Consider the following 25,089-nt stretch of genomic DNA (forward strand, 5'->3'; position numbering starts at 1 on the left):
ATTTCTTTGTAGCAATGCAAGAATGGACTAATACAGAAAATTGGTACTGAAGAGCGGGACATTGCTGTAAACATACTTGAAAATGCAGAAGCAATTTAGGAATGTGGAATGGGAAAAGATTAAAAGAGTATGGAGCACTCAGAATAAGACAGGAGGATGAGAAAACTTTGGAACTCCTTAGACTGCTTAAATAGTTCTCACTAAAATGCTGATTGTGATATGGACAATAAAGTACAGACTGATTAGGTCTCAGATGGGGAAATAAGGACCTTATTGGAAGCCAGAGTAAAGGTCACTTTTGTTATGTGTTAGCAAAGAGACTGACTGCATTGTGTCCCTGCTGTAGGAATATGTGGAACTTTGAACTTGTAAGTAATGATTTAGGGTAACTGGTGGAAGAAATTTCTGAGTGGCAAAGTGTTCAGGAGTTCACCTGTGTGCTTTTGAAAGCCTATGCTCATATGCATGAAAAAGAAATAACTTGAAATTGGAATTTATTTTTAAAAGGAAAGCGCAGCACAAATGTTTAGAAAATTTGCAGCCTAGTTATGTGGTACAAAAGAAAAGCCCTTTTTTGGGGGAGGACTTCAAGTGGGCTGCAGAAATTTGCATAACTAAAAGGAAGGCAAATTCTGATAGTCAAAACCAGGAAAAAGGCCTCAAAAGCATTTCAGAGACCTCTGCTGCAGCCACTCCCATCACAAGCCCAGAAGCCTAGAAGGAAAGAATGGTTCTGTGGGCCAGGCCTAGGGCCCCACCACCCTGCACAACCTGGGGACACTGCTCCCTGCATCTTAGTCCTAGATGCTCTATCTCCAGCCATGGCTAAAATGGCCCCAGAAACAGCTCGTGCCTCCACTTCTGAGGGTGCAAGTCATAAGCCTTGGCTGCTTCCATGTGGTGTTAAGACTGTGAGTGTACAGAGTGCAAGGGTTGAGGCTTGGGAGCCTCCACCTAGATTTCAGAGTATCTAAGGAAAAACCTGAATGTCCAGGCAGAAGCCTATTACAGGGGTGAAGCCCTCATGAAGGACCTCTATTCAAGAAGTATGAAGGGGAAATGTGGGGTTGGAGCCTCCACACAGGGTCCCCACTGGAGCACTGCCTAGTGGAGCTGTGAGAAGAGAGTCACTATCTTACAGACCCCAGAACGGTAGGTCCATCAACAGCTTTCAATCCACACCTGGAAAAGTCAGAGGTGCTCCACACTAGCCTGTGAAAGCAGGTGCAGGCCTTGTGCCTTGCAAATCCTCAGAGGCAGAGCTGTCCAAAGCCTTTGGAGGCTACCTCTTGCATCAATGTTCCCTGGATATGAGGCATGAAGTCAAAAGAGGTTACTTTGGAGCTTGAAGATTTAACAACTGCCCTGCTTGGTTTCAGACTTGTGGTGGGGCTGTAGCCCCTTTCTTTTGGCCAGTTTCTCCCTTTTGCAACAGGAGTATTTATGCAATGCTTATACCTCCATTGTATCTTGGAAATAACAAACTTGTTTTCATGAGAACCAAAGTCTCATCAAAGTTCAAAGTCAGATGAGAATTTAAACTTTGGATTTTTGAGTTAATGCTGGAATGAGCTAAGACTTTGAGGTACTATTGGGACGACATGATTGTAATTTGCAATGTGAGAAGGATATGAGATTTAAAGGGGCCGAGGGTTGGGGACATGATATGTTTTGGATATGTGTCCCCACCCAAATCTTATGTTCAATTGTAATCCTCAGTGTTTGAGGTGGGGCCTGGGAAGAGGTGATTGGGTCATGGGGATGGTTTCTAATGGTTTAGTACCACCCTCCTGCTACTGTCCTCATGGTAGAGTTCTCATGAGATCTGATTGTTTAAAAGTTTGTGGCACTCCCCTCTCTCTTCCTCCTGCTTCTGTCTTGTAAGACATGCCTGGTTCCCCTTTATCCTTCTGCCATAATTGAAAGTTCCTGAGGCCTCCCCAGAAGCCACTATGCTTCCTGTACAGCCTGCAGAACCATGAGCCAATTAAACCTCTTTTATTTGAAAATTACCCGGTTTCAGCTATTTCTTTATAGCAATGTGACAAGATCCCACTACATACCTACTAGAATGGGCAAAATCCAGAACACTGTCAATACCTGAAGCTGATGAGGATGTGGAATAAGAGGAACTCTCATTAATTTCTGTTGGGACTGCAAAATTGCACAGTCACTTTGGAAGGCAGTTTGGCAGTTTCTTTCCAGAATAAACATACTCTTACCAAATGATCCAGTAGTCATGCTTCTTAATACTTACTCAAATGATTTAAAACTTACATCAGTGCAAAAACCTGCACTCAGATGTTTATAGCAGCTTTATTCATAATTGTCAGGACTTGGAAGCAACCGAGATTTCCTTCAGTAGGTAAATGAATAAATAAACTGTGGTACATCCAGAGAATGGGATATTACTCTGTGCTTAAAAGAATGAGTTATTAGGCCGGGCGCAGTGGCTCATTCCTGTAATCCCAGCACTTTGAGAGGCCACGGTGGGTGGATCACAAGGTCAGAAGTTCAAGAACAGCCTGGCCAACGTGGTGAAACCTTGTATCTACTAAAAATACAAAAATTAGCTGGGTGTGGTGGCGTGTGTCTGTAATCCCAGCTACTTGGGAGGCTGAGGCAGGAGAATGGCTTGAACTCAGGAGGCAGAGGGTGCAGTGAGCTGAGATTGTGCCACTGCACTCCAGCCTGGGTGACAAAGCAAGACTCTGTCTCAAAAAAAAAAAAAAAGAATGAGTTATTAAGCCATGGAAATAAATGGAGAAAATTTAAATGCTTATTACTAAGTGAAACAAGCCATTCTGAAAAGGCTGCATATGTTATAATTTCAACTATATAAAATTTTGTAAAAGATAAAACTATGGAGACAGTGAAGATTAGGACTGGGAGGAGGAGGATGAATAGGCAAAGAACACAGGACTTTTAGGGCAGTGAAACTACTCTATATGATACTCTGATGGTGGATACATCTAATTATTCACTTATCCAAATTCATAGAATGTGCGAAACCAAGAGTGAACTCTAATGTAAACTATGGACTTCAGGTTATTATGATGTTTCAGTGTTGGTTCTTCAAGTGTAACAAATGTATCAATCTGATGGGAGATGTCAATAATGGGGGAGGCTGCACATATTTGGGGAAAGGGGGTATATGAGAAATCTCTGGACCATTTGCTCAATATTGATGTGAACCTGAAACTGCTCTAAAAATAAGGTATTTATAAAAATAGATATAACAATTATTACTGTGCACTACCTTAATAGATTTTTTGTTGATTTGACTAACTTATCTTGTGACTATGGCTCCATATAAAACCGTTAAAGTGATGTATTCTTCTATATTATTTATTTTCTATATTTTCTTTGTAATTTTTTTATGTCAGATGAGCAATGTGCTGACATCATAAAGAGGTTTGAGGGGGGCACATCTCACACATGAATATGAAAACTCCATCATTATACTTACGAATCACAAAAATATATATTTTCTTAATTGATTTACTCTGTCAACATTGTCCCTCTGCACCTGTCCTTTCATAATTTTCTCTCAGATTCCTTAATGTATGGCTTCAAACGTAATTCATAATGCCTGTGTTCAATTATGTTTTAAAATGTACAGTTATTTACCACATTATTGAAATTCCAAATAATTATGAAATTTTAAATTAAATTTTAGCTATGATAGTATGTATATTTTCAAGTCAAAACATACTCTCAGGAAATTACCATATAATCTACACAAAATCAGAAGTATTTTAGCTAATAAAGATGAAGCATAAAGCATACATGCGGAGATCACTCAAAAGATTTTCAAAGTGCTTTTAAAAATACTATTCACTAACATCTTAATTTTGAATCAATACTCTACTTCCCTTTAAAAAATAATAAAAATTTTATTTATTTATTTAAAAATTACCTTCAACGACACACTACAGGTAATTTTCAACACTGGGACTTCGGAGGGGGAGTTTCTGGTAGATGGTGGTGTGTGGCATTCATTGACATAAAGCCAAGATGAATTGTACTAAAAGGTTACCTTTTCTGCCATGGATCAGCTGGAGCTTTTAAGGACAAGTGCAGTATCTGTCAACAGCACATCACAGTCAATTCTCAATTGTTGTTTTCAGAACAAAAATGAGGATAGTGGTGTCTTTTTTTTTTTTTGTGACGGAGTCTCACTCTGTCGCCCAGGCAGGAGTGCAGTGGCGCAATCTCGGCTCACTGCAAGCTCTGCCTCCCGGGTTCACGCCATTCTCCTGCCTCAGCCTCTCTGAGTAGCTGGGACTACAGGCGCCCGCCACCACGCCCGGCTAATTTTTTGTATTTTTTTAGTAGAGAAGGGGTTTCACCGTGGTCTCGATCTCCTGACCTCGTGATCCGAAATGAACTGGTGAATAACCAAATTAGACCCAACTTTCATGCTTTCTTTTTAAAAATATATTCTTTCTTCAACTTTTATTTTAGATTCAGGGTATATATGTGCAGTTTTGTTATCTGGATATATTGTGTGATGCTGAAGTTGGCACTATGAATGATCCCATCACACAAGTGCCAATCAGAGTACCCAAAGGTCAACTTTCTAACACCTACTCCCCTATACCCCTCCTCTAGTAGTCCCCAAGGTCTATTGCCATCTTTATGTTTATGCATACTCAAAGTTCAGCTCTCACTTATAAGTGAGATTCTGCTATTTGGTTTCGGTTCATGAGTTAATTCATTTATGAAAATGACCTTCAGCTGCATCTGTGTTGCTGCAAATGGCATGATTTTTTTATTTTATAGAGCCATAGTATTTCATGGTGTACATGTACAACATTTGCTCTATACAATCCACCACTGATGGGCACCTAGGCACCTAGTTTGATTCCATGTCTTTGCTGTTGTGAATAATGCTGCAATGGACATGCAGCATTATCTATCAGTCTATCTATCTATCTATATACACACACATGTGCATGTGTATTGAAGTTCTACAATTATTCACAAGAAGACACACACACATACACACACACACACACACACACACACACACACACACACACACACACACACAGAGAGATACACAGTAATGGGATTTCTGGGTCCGGTGATAAATCTGTAAATTCTTTGAGAAATCTACGAACTTCTTTCCACAGTGACTGAACTAATTTACATTCCAGCAACAATGTATAAGCATTTCCCTCTTCCTTGCAGCCTCACCAACGTCTGTTGTTTTTTTTTACTTTTTAGTAATAGCTATTCTGACTGGTGTGAAAGAATACAAATATGTAAGAATGATTATTAAGAACATATGCTTTCCTAGAAATGGAGTCTAAACACATACCAATTGATAGAAATTGTGATAAGAAATGTAATTATATATTTCATACACACCTCTGAGAAACTCTTACATAAATCAGATTAATAATTTTTTAAAATAGAAATTTTAATGACATTAATTATTAACTAATAAGAAACTCTAAGAGAAGGCAGTGAAGAAATTTTCCATTGTGTAAATACTAAAGCGTGTCTGGCAATCAACAGTAATAAGAAATTAAGATAAAGCAAATCATCTCTACAATGAATGTGAATGTCAAAATTAAACTGAGAAGCCAAAACATTTGCTTATATATTTGTTTTTATACAGAGAATTTCAAGAAGCATTCTGTTTCACAAAATGAGTGATACCTGTCTATTTTCTGCTAGTGCCATTTCACTTAACTTATGGCTAGCTTTGTTTTTCCATGCGAAATCACTCTTGCAGCCAAGCAAGCATATTTTCAGTGTTATTTTTATCAGTCCATAAATTTTTAAACACCAAGGACATCCCAAACAGTATTCTAGACACTACAAAGAAAAGTTTCAAAGAAATGCTATTTTCTTAGACATGGATACTATTTTAAAAATTTAGTACTACTGCTGTTATTCAGTAACAATAGACAAAAATACAGAATTATGTCTTTGCCCATGATTTAACCATTCAATTATTATTCTTTATTTTACCTAGAGTTCTATGATATGGTGATTTGTTAGATTGATAACGAAATTCTTTCTAACTGCCTGCTTTCTCATTCTGACGTCTTTTCAACAAATTGCTGTTGTTTTACATCACTTTCTATTTACGTAGGGGTTTTTATGTTTACTCACCTGCTTTCCTATTGTTCCACATACAGTTATGTAGATTCAATTGTATTATTTTAATTGTTGTGGATACATAATAGTTATACATTTTTTAGGTTACTTGTGATATTTCGATACAAGCATACATGATTCCATTCTTAAGCTACAGATTTGCACATCTGTCCTCAGCTCTGAAATGATGTCACAGATAACTTTGGGATATATCAGTTTTGTAAACGTATCAGAGAGAAATGAGTACAATTATTTCCCAAATGTCACTTAAAGTGTTGTATTCAGGTCCTCAATAACTCACCAGTAATATTGCTAGGTAGAAAAATAGTATGTACAGAAAGGCTTAGACTTGTAGCGATCCAAGGTCAGGGCAGTAGGAGTGACCCTTCCAGGGTGCAGGCAATAATTCAAATGTGAAGACAATAACAATTAAACTGATGAAGATCGGTCAGTTTTCCGTCACTGTAAGCCTATCTTTTTTATATATACTTTAAGTTCTGGGGTACATGTGCAGAATGTGCAGGTCTGTTACATAGGTATACATGTGCCCTGGTGTTTTGCTGTACCCATCAACCCATCATCTATATTAGGTATTTCTCCTAATGCTGTCCCGCTCCATGTCCCCCATCCCCCAACAGGCCACGGTGTGTAATGTTCCCCTCTCTGTGTCCATGTGTTCTCATTTTTCAACTCCCACTTATGAATGAGAACATGCAGTGTTTGGTTTTCTGTTTTTGTGTTAGTTTGCTTAGAATGATGGTTTCCAGCTTCACCCATGTACCTGCAAAGGACATTAACTCATCCTTTCTTATGGCTGCACAGTATTCCATAGTGTATATGTGCCACATTTTCTTTATCCAGTCTATCATTGATGGGCATTTTGGTTAGTTCCAAGTCTTTGCTATTGTGAACAATGCTGGAATAAACATACGTGTGCATGTGCCTTTATAGTAGAATGATTTATAATCCTTTGGGTATATACCCAGTAATGGGATTGCTGGGTCAAGTGGTATTTCTAGTTCTAGATCCTTGAGGAATCACCACACTGTCTTCCACAATGGTTGAACTAATTTACACTCCCACCAGCAGTGTAAAAGTGTTCCTATTTCTCCACATCCTCTCCAGCATCTGCCGTTTCCTGACTTTTTAATGATCGCCATTCTAACTGGCATGAGATGGTATCTCATTGTAGTTTTGATTTGCATTTCTCTTGGTAAGAATAAGATATTCTTTCCTCCAAAAAATGTTTTGGTCCTCAATTCTAAACAATTTTAGCTGTTGTGTATGTATAGGCACACATGTACACACACATACATACACACACATATTTTTGTCAAATTTGCATATTTGTTATCCTTTAATGCCATCCTTTAATAAACATTTTGTTATACATTAAAGGTCATTTGGAGAGTTTCCAGTTATACGATTTGCCCATGCCACTTGCAGACTTTGCTGCATACATTCCTTTGAAATTTAGTATCAGGTTTTGGGCAAAGTCACCTTCTTCAACTCCTGCAGAGCTACAGGAGTTGTAGTGGGCCCTTCAAGGTATAAAATTATATGTGAAGTGACCCATTAAGGGGCTAATTACACTTAAGCATTTTAATAAATCAATTTATTATATTTAATTTAATCCCATTCAAATGATACTAAGTGCCAGCTCTATATTAAGCTGCTGAAGACATAGCAACAAACACTTTTAGCTCCTTGCTTAAATTATGGATTTTGAGGTTTAATGATTAGTGATGTTTAGCATTTTTTCTTATGCTTTTTGGCCGTTTGTATGTCTTCTTTTGAGAAGTGTCTGTTCATGTCCTTTGCTCATTTTTTAGTGAGGCTGTTTGTTTTTTTGCTTGTTAATTTGTTTCCCATAGATTATGAATATTAGAACTCATTGAATGCAGAGTTTACAAATATTTTCTCCCATTCTGTAGGTTTTGTGTTTAATCTGTTGATAACTTATTTTGCTGTAAAGAAACTTTTTCATTTAATCGGGTCCTATTAATTTTTGTTTTTGTTGCAATCTGCTTCTTGAACTGATACATTTATCAGTATGTATTGCCTTTTTTGTCCTTTTTGATCGTTGCTTTAAAGGCTGTTTTGTCTGAAATAAGAATAGCAACCTCTACTCTTTTTTGTTTTCTGTTTGCTTGATAGCTGTTTCTCCATTCCTTTACTTTGAGCCTGTGGATGACATTGCACGTGAGACGGGTTTCTTGATGACAGCATAGAGTTGGGAGTTGCATGTTTATCCAATTTGCCATGCTGCACCTTTTAAAGGGGGCATTTAGAAGCAAATACTAAGGGAATTTATAACCACCAGACCAGCCTTACAGGAGGTCTTCAAGGGCACGCCAAAAGTGGAAATGAAAGGTTGTTACCAGCCACCACAAAAACACACTTAAGTACATAGACCACTGACACTAAAGCAACCTCACAGTCAAATCTGCATAACAACCAATTAACAACATGCTGTCAGGATCAAATCCATACTAATCAATATTACCTCTGAACATAAATGATGTTCATAGTCTTAATGTGACTATTGAATCTCTCAGCTCTTGAATTGTTTTACTGGATTCTTTAGATTCCTTGGATTGGGTTTTTAATGTTCTCCTGAATCTCAGTCTTTGTTGCCATCTAGATTCTGAGTACAATGTCTGTCATTTTAGCCATTTAAGCCTGATTAAGAATCATTCTGGAAAGTGACTGCAGTCACTTGGAGGCAGAAAGACACTTTGGCTTTTAGAGTTGCCAGGGTACTTGCAGTAGTTCTTTCTCTTCTGTATAGGCTGAAAAAAAAAAAAGATATTTTCCTTTAATCTTTAAAGTTTCTGTACTTTTTATAGGGCTCTTTGCTTTTATATTGTTTGATGGTCCTGAGGTTTTCACTGTGGTATAAGTTGGATATAGTCAATTGGCTTCCTTTCTGAATGATTTCAGGGGGCCAAGGCTCAGCTCAGCACTCCTGTGTTGCTTCCTCTAATGCTGGGTGCCTGAGATTAGGCCTATGACTTTCTTCTCCAGCCCCTTTACCTCAAGCACTGCTGTGCTGTAGGGACCAAGGTGTTCCTGGTCTGCTGGCAACACTTTGATTGGGGTGCTGACAAAAGCACTTCACTGGGGCAGTGTCAGCAGGTTCTGTACTCATGCATATGTTCCAGTGGCAATAGGGTGGTGGTGGGACATCAGGGTTTGTTCACACTTACAAAGTGGTTGGAGGAGACTGTGGTTGAGTACATGCTAGCAAAGTGGTGCGAGGAGGCTTTGGGTGGCTGCAAATTGATGGAGTCTCATCTGCAAAAGCTCTCTAACAGTTAGGTGGGATTTGCTGGTAAAAGAACTATGGTGATGTACACTGGGAAGCTCTCCAGCTGGGCATCTAAGCCTGTGCTGCAGGTGGGTGTGGCAAGGCAAGGACCCTGGAAGAGGCCAACAGACAGGGGGACCCTCAAAACAGACTGCCCTGCTCTCACATGCAAGATAGCCCTGTTCGGTCCAAATCTAACAGTTAACAAATGCTAAAGCCACCTAGAGGATGATGGCTTTGGATCTCTCAGATATGGTTTTCCTTCCTAGGTCTGCAACCCAAAGTTTGGAATTGAGTTTGGGACAAAAAGGTGTCTCAGGGGATGCATGGATTCAGATGGGCCTTGCCAAATTTGCAGTCATCAGCCAGCAGGGGTCATTCCTCTGTTGCCTCCCTATCATGATGTACCGTGTATTCATTATTCAATTCACCATTAATGGGTACTTAGGTTGATTCTGTGTCTTTGCTATTGTGAATAGTGCTGCAATGAATAAATCAATGCATGTGTAGTTTTGGTAGAATGATTTATTTTCCTTTGGGTGTATATGCATTAATGGGATTGCTGAGTTGAATGGTAATTCTATTAGTTTTTTTTGTGAAATCTCCAAACTGCTTTCCACAGTAGCTGAATTAGTTTACATTCCCACCAACAATGTAGACATATTCCCTTTCTCTACTGCCTCACCAACATCTATTTCCTGACTTTTTGGTAACAGCTATTCTGACTGGTGTGAGATAATATCTTATTGTGGTTGTGATTTGCATTTCTCTGATAATCAGTGATGTGAATAATTTTTCAAATGTTTTTGACCACTTATATGTCTTCTTTTGAGAAGCCTCTGCCCATTTTCTTTGCTCTCATTTTCATGGACTTATTTGACCTTTGCTTGTTGATTTTTTAGAATTCCTTATAGAATCTCTATATCAGACCTTTGTTTAGTGCATAATTTGCAAATATTTTCTCCTCAACCTATAAAGTCACAGAAGAAAACCTACCAAATACTCTTCCAGATATCAGCCTTGGCAAAGAGTTTATGACCAAGTTCTTAAATGCAACTGCAAAAAGAAAAAAAAAAAGACAAGTGGTACCTAATTAAATGAAAGAGCTTCTGCACAGGAAGAACTATCAACAGAGCAAAACAGACAACCTACAGAAGTAGAGAAAATATTTATTACATTTTCAGTTTCATTACTCATTATTGGTTTGTCTAGATTATCTATTTCCTCATAGTTCAATGTAGGTAGTTTTTATGTGTCTGTGAATTTATCAGTTTCTTCTAGATTTTCCAATTTGTTGGCATATAGCTGTTCATAATAGTCTCTAAAGATTTCTTTTTTTTTTTTTTTTTTTTTTTTTTTTTTGAGATGGAGTCTCGCTCTGTTGCCAGGCTGGAGTGCAGTGGTATGATCTCGGCTCACTGCAATCTCTGCCTCCCAGGCTCAAGCCATTCTTCTGCCTCAGCCTCCCTAGTAGCTGGGATTACAGGCGTGTGCCACCACACCCAGCTAATTTTTGTATTTTTAGTAGAGATGGGGTTTCACCATGTTGGCTAGGATGATCTCAATCTCCTGACCTTGTTATCCACCCGTCTTGGCCTCCCAAAGTGCTGGGATTACAGGCGTGAGCCACCGCACCCAGCCCAGATTTTGTGTGTTTCTATGGTCTCATTTGTTATGTCACATTTTTCGTTTCTGATTTTATTTGGGTCCTCTCTCTCTTTTTCTTAGTATAGCTAATGACTTGTCAATTTTGTTTATCATTTTAAAAACCAACTTGTAATTATGTTGCTCTTCTGTATAGATTTTTGGTCTCAATTTTATTTACTTCTGTTCTGATCTTTAATATAATGTATTTTTTCTTCTACTAATTTTTGGTTTCTTCAGTTTTTGCTGACCTCATTTATTGAGGTGCGTTATTAGGTTGTTTAATTAATATATTTCAATTTTTTAATGTGGAAATTTATTGCTACAAACTTCTCTCTTCCTGTTGCTTTGGTTGTATTGCATAAATTTTAATATGTTTCATTTCCATTTTCATTTAAGAAATTTTTAAATTTCCTTCTTAATTTCTTCATTGACCCATTTGTCATTCAGGAGAATTTTGTGTAATTTCCATGTGTTTGCATAGTTTCTAAGGTTCTTCTTTCTAGTTTTATTTCTAATTTTATTCCATTGTGGTAAGATAAGACGTTTGATATAATTTCTACTTTTTGAATTTTTTAAGACTCGTTTTATGGTTTAACGTATGGTCTATATTGGAGAATGTTCCATGTACTGATGAAAATGATGTGTATTCTGCAACAGTTGGGTGAAATGTTCTGTAAATATCAGTTAGGCCTTATTGGTGTGTATTAATAGTTTAACTTGGATGTTATTAGTGTGTATTAATAGTTTAACTTGGATGTTTCTGTGTTGATCATCGGAATGATCTGTCCACTACTGACAGCAGGGTGTTGAAGTCCCTAGTATGATTGTATTGCAGTCTTTCTCTCCCTTTAGATCGGTTAATTTTGCTGTAAATACTTGGGTGGCCTGGTGTGGGGTGCATATATATTTATCATTGTTAAGTCCTCTTGCTGAATTTACCCCTTTATCATTATGTAGTAACCTTCCTTTGTCTCCTTTTATGGTCTAATACAATTATAGCTACTGTTGCTCTTTTTCAGTTGCCGGTTGCATGAAATCTCTTTCTTCCTCCATTTCAGTCTATGTGTTTTTATAGGTGAAGTCAGTTTCTTGTAGGCAGAATACAACAGGGTATTATTTTTGTCCATTCATCCTTCCAGTCTTTTTATTACCAAATTCAGTCTATTTACATTTATTGTAATTGATTAGTAAGGACTGAGTAATGCCATTATATTGCTTATTTTCTTGTTGTTTTTTAACTCTTCTCTTCCTTTCTTCCTTTTTTTTTAAAATTATATTTCTTTGTGATTTTCTCTGGTAGTATGTTTTCATTTATTGCTTTTTTATTTTTAGTGAATCTAGTATAGATTTTTGCATTGTGGTTACAATGAGTCAAAACATCTTACAGATATTACAAGTTATTTATAAGTGATGATCACTTACCATAAATTAAAAATAAAATAATATAAACAAAGAAAAAATGAGAAAAAATCATCTACACTTTAACTTCGTTCTTCCTGCATTTTGACTTTTTGTTATCTCAATTTATATATCTTTAAATTACCTATCTCTTGACAGTTTTCTGTAGCTTTTACTGTTTTTTATGGCTTTGTCTTGTACACCTCATACTGGAGTTATAAGGGGATTTCATACCACAGTTGCTATGTTAGAATATTCCAGGTTTGTCTGTGTATTTACTTTTACCAGTGGGTTTTATACCTTCAAGTGTTTTCTTTTTTACACATTAGGGGGACTTTCTCTTCTTTCAGATTAAAGAACTCTATTTAATGTTCTTGTAAGAAAGTCCGATGGCAGTGAATTTTCTCAGCTTTTATTTGTCTGGGAAAGACTTTATGTATCCTTCATATTTAAAGAATAGCTTTTCTAGTTACGGTGTTCTTGGATGACAGTTTATTTCTTTCAGCACTTTGAATATGTCATCTCACTCCTTCCTGGCCTGTATTTTTCCATTGAGAAGTCTGTTGCCAGATGAATTAGAGTTCTTTTATATTATTTGCTTCTTTTTTCTTGTTGCTTTCAGAATCCTCTCTTGGTCCTTGACCTTTGAAATTTTGATTATTGGGCAGTTTTATCTGGGTCAAATCTGTTCAGTGTTCTCTGACCTTCCTGCACCTAAGTATTTATCTCTAAAGTTTTGGCATGTTTCTGTTATTATTTCTTTGAATAAACTTTCTACCTCTTGTTCTTGCTCAACACCCTCTTGAACCCCAATAATTCTTAGGTGTGGTCTTTGGCGTTAATTTTCTATATCTTGTAGATGATCTTGTACCTTCTTTTTTTTGTATTTTTTTTCCTCCTCTGACACAGTGTATTTTCAAATTGTCTCTAATTTCTCTGGTTTATTCTGCTTCATGCTTTCTGCTGTGGAGAACAATTAACACTTTTTTTAGTTTAGCAAATACATTTCTTTTTTTTTTTTTTTTGAGACAGAGTCTTGCACTGTTGCCCAGGCTTTACAGCAGTGGCACAATCTCAGCTCACTGCACCTCTGCCTCCCAGGTTCAAGTGATCCTCCTGCCTCAGCACCCCCTAGTGTCTGGGATTACAGGCATGTGCCACCACGCCTGTCTAATTTTTGTATTTTTAGTAGAGACGGGGGTTTCGCCATGTTGGCCAGGCTGGTCTCGAACTCCTAACCTCAGATGATTCCACCTGCCTCAGCCTCCCAAAGTGCTGGGATTACAGGCATGAGCCACCGTGTCTGGCCAACAGCATATATATTTCTTAGGTCCAAGATTTCTGTTTGATTTTTTAAATCATTTCAGTCTCTTCATTAAGTTCCTCCAATAAATTTCTGAATTGGTTTTCTGTGTTATCTTGTATATCACTGAGTTTTCTTAAAACTGCTATTTTAAAATATTCATCAGAGAGCTCACCTATCACTATCTCAAGGCCAGACATTGGTTTTCTATTTGTCTCTCTGGGGAAGTTGTGCTTCCCTATTTGCTGTTGTTTCTTGTGAACATATGTTTATATCATTGCATTGAATGATGAGTTATTTATTCCAGTCTTCTCTGTCCAGATTTCTTTTTTTTTTTTTGAGACAGAGTCTCGCCGTGTTGCCCAGGCTAGAGTGCAGTGGCTCAATCTCAGCTTACTGCCAGCTCCGCCTCCCGGGTTCACGCCATTCTCCTGCCTCGGCCTCCCAAGTAGCTGGGACCACAGGCGCCTGCCACCATGCCTGGCTAATGTTTCGTATTTTTAGTAGAGACGGGGTTTCACTGTGTTAGCCAGGATGGTCTCGATCTCCTGACCTCATGATCTGCCCGCCTTGACCTCCCAAAGTGCTTGGATTACAGGCGTTCTCTGTCCAGATTGTTTAGGTTTTTATCAAATATATTTGCTTAGAGAGTCTTTGTAATTTACCTTTTGAATTTGTTTTTATTTTTCTGCCAGGTTGTCACCTTCTTTTTGGCACTCGATGCTGCCTTAAGCCCAGGTTTGTCTCAACTCTAGTAAATGATCAGAGTACTGCTTGTCATGAATGAGAGAGGTCCTTTTGTGGATATCCAAATATTGTGTGAAGGCTGGTTAGGGATTCATATGAAGAGGATCTGTGGAACATACCTTCTATAGTGTAGTACTACTGAACAGCTTTTCTGATTTGATATCTCCTTTGTCTAAGTTGTAGAGAAGAGTTTCCAGGGCTGGGGATGGTAGTCTTCCCCCTCCCCTTTGTCTCTGGCTGTTCTTTAGAACATTTCTGTCTTGAGGTTCTTCTGATGTTTCCTGTAGGTTGAGGGAGGAACTGTTTTCTTGCCAGGAAATCCCAGATGATGGGAAGGCTGGTTGTCCACATCACTCTTGCTGTTTTCAGTATAGACACCATGAATCAGAGATAAATTTTCTGCACACTTAATGCTGGGCAGATTGAGAGGTGGAACATTGTGGATATGGAAGTCCTATTCATTACCATCTGCTTGAAGTTCTTTGAGTTCTGAGATATTGCTGATAATCTCAGCACTGTATATTTGTTTCTGATATTCTGTGCATGGAGGAGTAAAGCCAACTGCCTTATATGTCATCATTTTGGGAACAAAATGGCCTATAATTTTTTTTGATGTATTGTTGAATTCAACTTGCTAGTATTTAATTATTTTTGAAAGTATATACATATACTGGCCTTGTAGGTTTTTTTTTTTCTTGTGATGTCTTTGTCTGATTTTGATGAAAGGGTGATGCTCACCTCATATAATAAGTTTGGAAATATTCCCTCTACTTCTATTTTTCGGAACATTTTAAGATAGATGGGTATTAATTTTTATTTTGTTGTTTGATATAATTCAGTCATGAAGTCATATGGCCCTGAGCTTTCCTTGTTGGCAGGTTTTTGATTCCCACTTCAATCTCTTTATTTGTTATTTATCTTTTGGGCTTTCTATTTCTTCTTGATTAAGTCTTCAGAATGTATATTTCTAGAATGTTATCCCTATCTTTCAGGTTATCCAAGTTTTTGGCATACTATTGTTCATAATAGTCCTCTTTGACATTCCTCATGGAACTAGAAGAAACTATTTTAATATTCATATGGAACCAACAAAGAGCCCGAATAGTCCAGGCAGTCCTAAGTAAGAAGAACAAGGCAGAAAGCATCATGCTGCCCAACTTCAAATTGCACTACAGGGCTATAGTAACCAAAACAGCATGGTACTGGTACAGAAACAGACACATAGACAAATGGAACAGAATAGGCAGCCTGGAAATAAGCCTGCATACCTACAACCATCTGATCTTTGACAAAGCTGACACAAACAAGCAGTGGGGACAGGACTCCCTTTTCACTAAATGGTGCTGTGATAACTGACTAGCCATATACAGAAAGCGGAAACTGGACCCCTTCCTTTCACCATATATAAAAATCAACTCATGATGGATTAAATACTTAAATGTAAAACCAAAACCATATTAAAAAAAAAAAAAACCTGGAAGACATCCTAGGCAATACCTTTTTGGACATAGGCCCTGGCAAAGATTTCATGACTAAGACACCGAAAACAATTGGAACAAAAGCAAAAATTGACAAATATAAACTAATTAAACTAATAGCTTCTGCATATCAAAATAAACTATCAAAAGAGTAAACATCCTACAGAAATGGGAGAAAATATTTGCAAACTATGAATTTGACAAAGTTGTAATATCTAGCATTTATAAGTAACTTAAACAATTTTACAAGAAAAAACTAAACAACCCCATTGAGAAGTGGACACAGACATAAACAGAAAATTGTCAAAAGAAGACACAGATGCAGCCAACAAGCATATGAAAAAAGTTCAGTATCACTGATCATTAGTGAAATGGAAATAAAACCACAGTGAGATATCATCTCACACCAGTCAGAATGGCTATTATGAAAAAATAAAAAAAATAACAGATGCTGGTGAGGTTGCAGAGAAAAGAGTGTGTATACACTGTTGGTGGGAGTGTAAATTAGTTCAACTGTTGTGAAAAGCTGTGTGGTGATTCCTCAAAGAGCTAAAAACAGAACTACCATCCCACTCAGCAATCCCATTCTTGGGTATATACCCAGCAGAATATAAGTCATTCTGTTATAAAGACATATACCTGCATATATTCATAGCAGCACTGTTCACAATAGCAAAGACATATAATCACTCTAAATGCCTATCAATAGAAGGCTTGTAAAGAAAATATGGTACATATACACCATGGAATACTATGAAGCTATAAAAAAGAACAAGATCATGTTCTTTGCAGGAACATGGATGGAGCTAGAAGTCATTATTCTTAGCAAACTAATACGAGAACAGAAAACTAAAATACTAATGTTCTCACTCATACGTGGGAGCTAAGTGATCAGAACACATGGATACAAAGAGGAGAACAGACATCATGGCCTACCAGAGGGTTGAGGGTGGGAGCATAGAGAAGAGCAGAAAAACTAATTATTGGGTACTAGGCTTAGGAACCTGCTGATGAAGCAATCTGTACATCAAACCTCCATGACAATAGTTTACCTAGCTAACAACCTGCACATGTACCCCTGAACCTAACATAAAAGTTAAAATAAAAAACATGTTGTATGTCTTAAATATACACAAGAAAAATAGCTTAATAACAAAATGAAATAACAACAAAAACAGCATTTAGCTTAGGTCTTGATATTTCATGAGAAGTTATTACATATAAAAATATTTTATTTCTCATTTTTATTAGTAGTTTCAATGTACTTTTTCTTAACTGAATTTGAGATAGTTTGTGAAGAAGCAAAATTCACTTATTAAGTAGATGGTGAAAGCACCACAGTCCCAGAGGAAAACACTTTCTTCCTGAAATCTTACTTCTAACAGAGTAGCATTGTTATAAGGCATGTCTTTGAGAGGTACCTTGGAAAGTGCCTCTGTGGAAAACTACTTTTTTTTCAGTATCAACAAAAGTTTGACTGATTTTTCTCTGTTGGGCAGGTGGACTATCTTTGCATAGTATGTTAACTCCAGAGCTCTTTTCTTGTGATAAGTGTATACTTTCTAAAACTGAAGCCAAAGTTGATGAAAATGATGAGGAATAAAGTATCATTCCAGTGTCAATACCTAAAGGCACATCCTTCATCAGAATTATATTTTAAATATCCATGAAGAAAAATATAGAGACTTACATATGCATGGATAAGAAGTTCTGATTCATCCAATATTGACTGGATGTTCATATAGCAAGTAAAACAGCTTATTTGGCAAATATAACAAGTGTTTTTCTTTTGAATCTCTAACATGCTGTTCTTAGCAGAATTAACTGTCGACCTATCAGAATGTCATTGAATCATATAAACGCAACCTTGTTTGTAGTGTGTCACATGGAAAACCTCTTAAACGTCCAAAAAGAATGTTTCCAAAAAAATGTTTAAAGACTTCTCAAATACATAAATGTTGTATGAAGGAAAATATTAGACCATATGTGATTTACTTTGTAAGTCTGGAAACGGTTATTGTAGTTGTTATAAAATTGCTTTTCTAAAAAGCTGCTTTTTACCTAGACTGTGAACTCCTTATGAATCAGAACCTTACGGTTTGTTCACCACTTTATCCCTGCCTCTAGTTGCCTACAACTTGATAGGCAAATAATACATGTTTTGGGGAAATTAATGAAAAGTCAAAATAAAAAAGTAAAATAATAATTAATATATACTGAATGAGGTATCTCTGAAAAAAAAATATATATATATCTGAGTTCTATATTGTAGAATTCATTTTTATTCTACTTTGTGATTGACAAGCATAGGTTTTAGTAACACATAGTCCTTCTACAGATGTCCTGTATGCAACGTAGCAGGTAAGAATGTGGTGTGAGTCAGCCTTGCTAAGCGGGTCATTACTGAGGGCAGGTGTGATCTAAGCTTTTGTTATCACTTCTGCAAAACAAATCTTTCTGTGGAGATGTTAGATAAGTGTTTCCTAGGAATCACATTTCCGTATCATTTGAGTTCAGATGACAAAGAGCAATTCATCTTTTCTCTGAATCCCAGTTCAAAATACTTGGAAGAATTCAAACTTAGGTCACATGTCTACTACTAATTGAAGGCTTGGGAGACGGCCTAGCAAAGCACTGCACACAGGCCAAACCCAGCTTTCTGCTGCCTTTTATAAATAACACTCTGTTGGAAAACAACCGCACATATTTACACATTTTCCCTGGCTACTATACACTACCATGACAGAGTTGAGGAGTTATGACAGAGATGATATCACCCACACAGACTAAAAGATTCAGTAGCTGGCCCTTTACAGAAAAAGTATGTCAATCCTTGCCTTTGGATTTCATAGATCAGTTGTGTCTCTTTGTGGAAGAAGGGCAGTTCTCAGAGTAAAACACTGAATAGATATCCAATAAAGCACCTTGTATAGTTGGTGAGGGACTTGGTTCTTTGTTGTATGACCAGCAATCCAAATCAGACTCCAAAGGGAACAAGCTACTGATATCCTAAGGAGGTTTTGTGGGTAGTGGGGACTTAAGACACAGCACAAACAACATATTATACTGTGGTGATGTCAGAACCACCACAGTAATACAGTGAAATCTATTCTTTTAGGTGGCCAAAGTGGTTTGGGATTGGACTTTGGCCTAAGGTGAAAACAGAATCAAGACTTACGGAGGAGAAAAATAAGAGCTATGCGGTGATTCCTAGCGAAGGGGTTCAGGACAGATGAAAGATTCTTAAAACTAAGATTTAATTAAAGAAACAAGCACAAAATATCATCATATGGACCTTAAAAATGTATTAGATGTTAGGAAAAAAGACAACAAATGCTTGGCACATGGATACTCAAGGCACACAACAGTTGGATAACCGCCTTAGGACAGAAAAGGTAACCTCAGGTTTCTCTGGCTGGTGAGTCTGAGTTCTTGGAAATACTTGCTTACGAAATTATTCTGAAACTGCAAGGTGCCCCTACGATGGTTCCATGTCTCCGCCACTGAACATATCTTGGAGAATGCAAGGAAAGGGGATTGTATATTACAAAAAGAAAAACTAATAAAAACAAGAGACATGGATGACGAGTAGATTCAATGTACTAAAATCAAGTGTCTATTTTTCGTTCAGATTTTCTGAGTTGCTGAATGTAAAGATTAGATTTTTTTCACTGACTTGCTTGGTTAAAAATCACAGAGTTTGAATCTAGTGGGCAAGTGCCCTGGCTGGTTATGAATTTAGAAGGGTTGGTAAGAGAGACATATATTCAGAAGGACAGTGTCTGTGTGGCGTCCCAAGGCAAGAAAAGAACACACTGTGTTCTAAGGGCAAACACTGATTGTACTTATAAAAGGAACAAGGCATGAATGAAAGCCTTCTGTGCAAATAGTTATAGTTGCATAAAAAGAAGTGATTGTGACAAAAGTAAATAAATAAATAAAATCGCTATAAAGTGTTTTAACAGTATAAAGCAAGAGAATAAAAAGGTAGAGGGGATTTCACAGAATCATTTCTCTAAGCATCGCTCCTTTTATCTTTGATGTCTCTTCTGTACCCAAGATACTGTCAAACCCAGAAAGAAGAAATCACAGGTTAGTGGAAAGGAAGAATTAGTGGAAAGGCTTCATAAATTCGGTTGCTCTTATCTCATTTTATGGAGGAAGAGACTGAGGGCTACAGAGATGAATTAACCTGCTTAACATCACAGCCTCCTCTTTCCAACTGCAATGTTATTTGTACTTTCTGTGTTCCAGTTACTCAGGGGTTTTGTCTCTAGGTTTTCTCACATTTCAATTGTTAATTTGCATTTTTATAGGCTGTGGAGAAAAAGGCACAGTGGCTACTGGCTTTTAGGGTCAGAAACTTCCATAAACCAGCCCCTAATCCTGCCTAAATTTGCTGGCCTCTCTCATTACCTATCTGCCTCTTGCTTTGTGCCATGATTTGTGCTTTTGTGTCTGAAGCCACTGCTACCTAGTTTTGTTGACATCGTTTTGGATATGGTAACTCAGTGTACATGGTTCTCCTTCTCAACTAACCTTTCATATGTGGAAATCCAGAACAGACTTTTTTATTTATAATTGATCCCAGACCTTGAGTATTCTTGCCTTTGGTATCAATTTTATTTCTTGGAGAATTTCTAATGAGCGTCCCATCCCCACATTGAGTTTGACAGATCTTTTGTGTGCTGAGACAAAGATTAGGATTAACCATAAATGACCCATTCATCTGAATTCTAGATTCTCACTTGCCTACTATATGCAGCAATGTAGTGCAGATACGTTCTTAGAATAGGGCTTGTGGTTGACCAAAATAACAAATTAACCTTAGCTCATTATATTCTGGAAGACTTTAGAAATGATCTAATGCATACAAATTTCTTAGTATAGAGTAGGGTTTCTCAGTATTGGCACTATTGGTATTTTGGTTTGTATAATCCTTTGTTGTGGGGTGCTGTCCTGGGTTTAGCAGCATCCTGACCTCTATGCACTAAATGCCAGTAACACCTCACCCTGTTATGACAATTAAAAAAGTCTCCAAATTATTAAAATTTCCCAGAGGATAAAACTGTCCTTTAATGAATATCACTAGTATAGACTATGGCACATAGGCAGTTCAAAATAATTAGCAATATTTTTACCTAAATATAAATAAATTTTATATAAATAAATTTTTGGGTAATTTTTAAATTTTTTCTTTTTATTTATAATTTTAGATTCAGGGGATACATGTGCAGATTTGTTATATACATATATTGCATGATGCCAAAGTTTGGGCTCCTCATGTTTCTGTTGCCCATGTAATGAACATGGTATCCAATAAGTAGCTTTTCAACTCTTTTCCTTCTCTCTACTTCCCCGCCTTTGGAATCCCAGTGTTTATTGTTCCCATCTTTGTGCCTGTGTGTACTCAATGTTTAACTTCAACTTAGTAAGAACATGTAGTATTTGGTTTTCTGTTTCTGCATTAACTCACTTAGGATAATGGCTTCCAGCTGCATCCATATTGCTGCAAAGAACGTGACTTTGTTGTTTCTTATGGTTGCGTAGTGTTCCATGGTGTATACCTACCACATTTTCTTTCTTTTCACTGTTACAATAATTTATCTTGTGTTTTACAGAAATCTATGAACGATTTTTAAAAAGCACCTCCGTATCCCGTATTACATTCTTCTGACAGCTGTCAAGTAGGCAATAAGTGTGTCAACAGCTTGAACAACAGCATCTTGCAAGGGTATCAGACCAACCAACCACTCACCAAAGAACTTGGCACCTTTTAAATCTTGTTTTTAGTGCAAGGGTATATTCACTCTGATGGCAATCCTGTCCAGGCAAATCTCCACAGCATGCTTTGCAAAATCAGTGATTAGCAAATTAGCTTTGGCGCAGAGCTGTGTTCACTTGCCCATGACAACCTGGAAGCTGATTTTGATGCTGGCAATAGAATCTCTAGAATGACACATTTCTCTCTGTAAAAAATAGAGTTGGATGTGCTTCTACAGGATTGTGTTCCATGTTCGGCATGTGTGACAAGTGATGTATTCATTGATGTGTCTTCTAAGACAATCTCTGTTTCTTTTGTAATCTTCCTTTGATTACAAGTTGGTTATTACCACCTAGAGAACCATTTGTACCCAGTTCAGCCAACAAAAATGCGGGGAGGTGTTTGGGGAGACAATACATTTGTTTATAGATATCTGTAAAGTTGAGAAAGAAGTCTTCTTGGTTCCTACTCAGACAACATAAGGAGGTTTTGTGACAAATTTCCTTTTCTCTCCAGAAACCATAACTGCATTGTCCCTACATGATGTGGAACACTCTATTCAGTAGCTTCTCATATGTGTAGTCTCTTTTTGAGCTTGCCAAAGTAGAGCCTGTCTGATTACTGAATGAGATAACATCGTCTTTTCTTGCTGTCTTTTATCTTTTAGGCTTCATCTTTCTCTAATATTTTATTCTCACCTGTGAACTTGAAATTCCTCTTTTCCCTCTTTTTATTGACAAACATAATGTCAAGGTCATCCCCTGGTTCAGCTGGTTCTTAAATATCACTTTCAATCTTAGGAACCTTTACATCTTCTTCACCTCCATCAATATGAAATATCTTTCCTGTTTATCTCTTATTTTTCTTTTGATTAAAGAAGATCAAGTCATCTGGATCATCATAAGCATCTCTTTTCCTGTTGTCCTCTTCATCAGCTTCCAAATCTTTGTCTTCAGTTGGCTCTGGCTCTATTTCTTTTATTTCTGAGGGCTAGCTTTCCTCTGTTTAGGTATCCTCACCATCATCTAACATAAATGGCTTCTTCTTTTTCTTCCTTCTCATAGTAGGATCAAAAATCATCTTGTCCCCAGATGTGGCTGTAGTTCAAGTGGGCTCGGCACGAATGGGAAGTCAGACAGGTCAGCCCCAGGACTTGGCAGCAGCTCTGCTCCCATTGATATCTCTCCCACTGCCACACTAGGCTCTTCCATCAGTGAAAGGGCTGCATTTTCTTTATCCAGTACACCATTGATGGGTACCTGGGTTGATTCCACATCTTTGCTATTGTAAATAGTGCTGTAATCGTCATACAAGTGCTGGTGGTTTTGTTTTGTTTTGTTTTTGTTTTTTTTTTTTGGTAGGACAATTTATTTTCCTTTGGGAATATAACCAGTAGTAAGATTGCTGGATCAGTGATAATTCTATTTTTAGTTCTTTGAGAAATCTCCAAACTATTCTCTAGAGGGCCAAATATACTTTCCCACCAATAGTGTATGTGTTTCCTTTCTTCTGCCACCTTGCCAGCATTTGTTATTTTTGACTTTTTAATAGCCATTCTGACTGGTGTGAGATGGTATCTTATGGTGGTTTTGATCTGTATTTTTATGAAGATTAGTGATTGGAAGCATTTTTTAATGTTAGTGGGCCCCTGTGTGTCTTCTTTTGAGAAGTGTATGTTCATGTCTTGTGCCCACATTTTAATGGAGTTATTTGTTTTTGCTTGTTAAGTTTCCTTTTTTTAACTTTTAGGTTTAAGGATACATGTGCAGGTTTTTTATACAGGTAAATTGTGTGTCACACAGATTAGATGGACAGATTATTTTGTCACCAATGTAATAAGCATAGTAACCAGTAAGCAGTTTTCTGATCCTCTCCCTTCTCACATCCTCGTCCCTCAAGAAGGCCCTAGTGTCCGTTGTTCCCTTCTTTGTGTCCATGTGTACTTAATGTTTAGTTCCCACAGATAAGTGAGAACATGTCGTATTTGCTTTTCTGTTCCCGCATTAGTTTGGTTGAGATTATGGCCTCTAGCTCTATCAGTGTTGCTGCAAAGGACTTGATCTCATTCACTCTTATGGCTGTGTAGTGTTCTATGGCATATATATATATATATATATATATACACACACAAACACACACACGTATACATTTTATATATATACACATAAACTGTGTGTGTGTGTGTGTATATATATATATATATATATATATATGTGTGTGTGTGTATATGTCACATTTTCTTTATCCAGTCTACCTTTGATGGGTATATAGGTTAAATTCACGATGCTGCTATTGTGAATAGCACTCTGATTAATTTTTGTTGAAAATATTTTCTTCCATTCTGTAGGTTGTCTGTTTACTCTGTTTTTTCATTTTTGCTACCTGGATCCAGCAGCTGTTCTTTTCTGATGAATGGTCTTCATTTTATCCACTGTTATTCTATTAACTACCTCATACTTTATTAAACAATAATTTCTGTCTTATTTTAGACAGTGTTATTGCTTGTGTCTTGCAAACAAAAACCCTAATTAATACAAAAATTGGTTATGAGGTAAGAGATCTTCAGGAAAATGCTGAATTTATTCCTGGCTGGGATAAGATGAAATGCATGAGCTGGGATGAAAAAAAAGAAGATTGCTTCTGATGGCATAGAATAATATATAACGAGAGAAGAAAAACTAAAAACATACATTATTTTCTCAAGGTCCAAAATGAAATTCCCAGCCTTTTGAGGATATATTTGAAAATACTAAAATAATTTCTTAGACCTTATGACCCTGGGCTAAGATCAGTAAACAACAACAAAAACAAATTAATATACCAGCACTACTGCCACCACCAAAGAAAATAATTCTCTGGGATGCTGGGTTAAAAAATCATGTGAATTTGTCAGACCTAATGTGAAAGTTCATACATTAATTAACAAAGAAGCAAATTACAGTAATATGACAGGGGTTATAGAAAGATTCATGGATTTGTATTACCTCAAACTCATAAACCCCCAGAAACCCTTGGTGAGGTTTTTTCACACTTGCAGAAAACAATGCCATTTCTTCTTGCCTCAATCCTCATATTAGGCCAATATGCAGATCCCAAATTCATCATGTTCTAGAGGTTGAAATGCTACCTGAGAAGAAAAAACAAATAGAAAGATTGCAGGGATTTGCTAATTTTATCACTCAAAACCTGATGAGTATTTGTAGAAATGGATTTTGAGTTTGCAGAAATATGGAAGTGAGGAACAAAACTTTAGCTCAGGCTGAATTTTCTCATAATGGTGAACTAATTAGAGACTTTGGCCATTATGTCTTCATGTAAATCTTAATAT

At 37.1% G+C, this 25,089-nt stretch overlaps 1 non-coding gene and 1 pseudogene across 1 annotated transcript; both read right to left on the reverse strand.

Moving 5' to 3' along the window:
* Nucleotides 1–3,380: 3,380 nt before the first annotated feature.
* On the reverse strand, nucleotides 3,381–3,484 carry LOC115838485. Its single transcript, XR_004033510.1, has one exon. It is a non-coding gene; the product is annotated as a small nucleolar RNA U13 (small nucleolar RNA).
* An 18,302-nt stretch (nucleotides 3,485–21,786) lies between these two features.
* Nucleotides 21,787–22,889, reverse strand: LOC100599345 (annotated as a pseudogene).
* Nucleotides 22,890–25,089: the final 2,200 nt, after the last annotated feature.

Source organism: Nomascus leucogenys, chromosome 14 (genome assembly GCF_006542625.1).
Source record: "Nomascus leucogenys isolate Asia chromosome 14, Asia_NLE_v1, whole genome shotgun sequence".
NCBI classification, from domain to species: Eukaryota; Metazoa; Chordata; class Mammalia; order Primates; family Hylobatidae; genus Nomascus; species Nomascus leucogenys.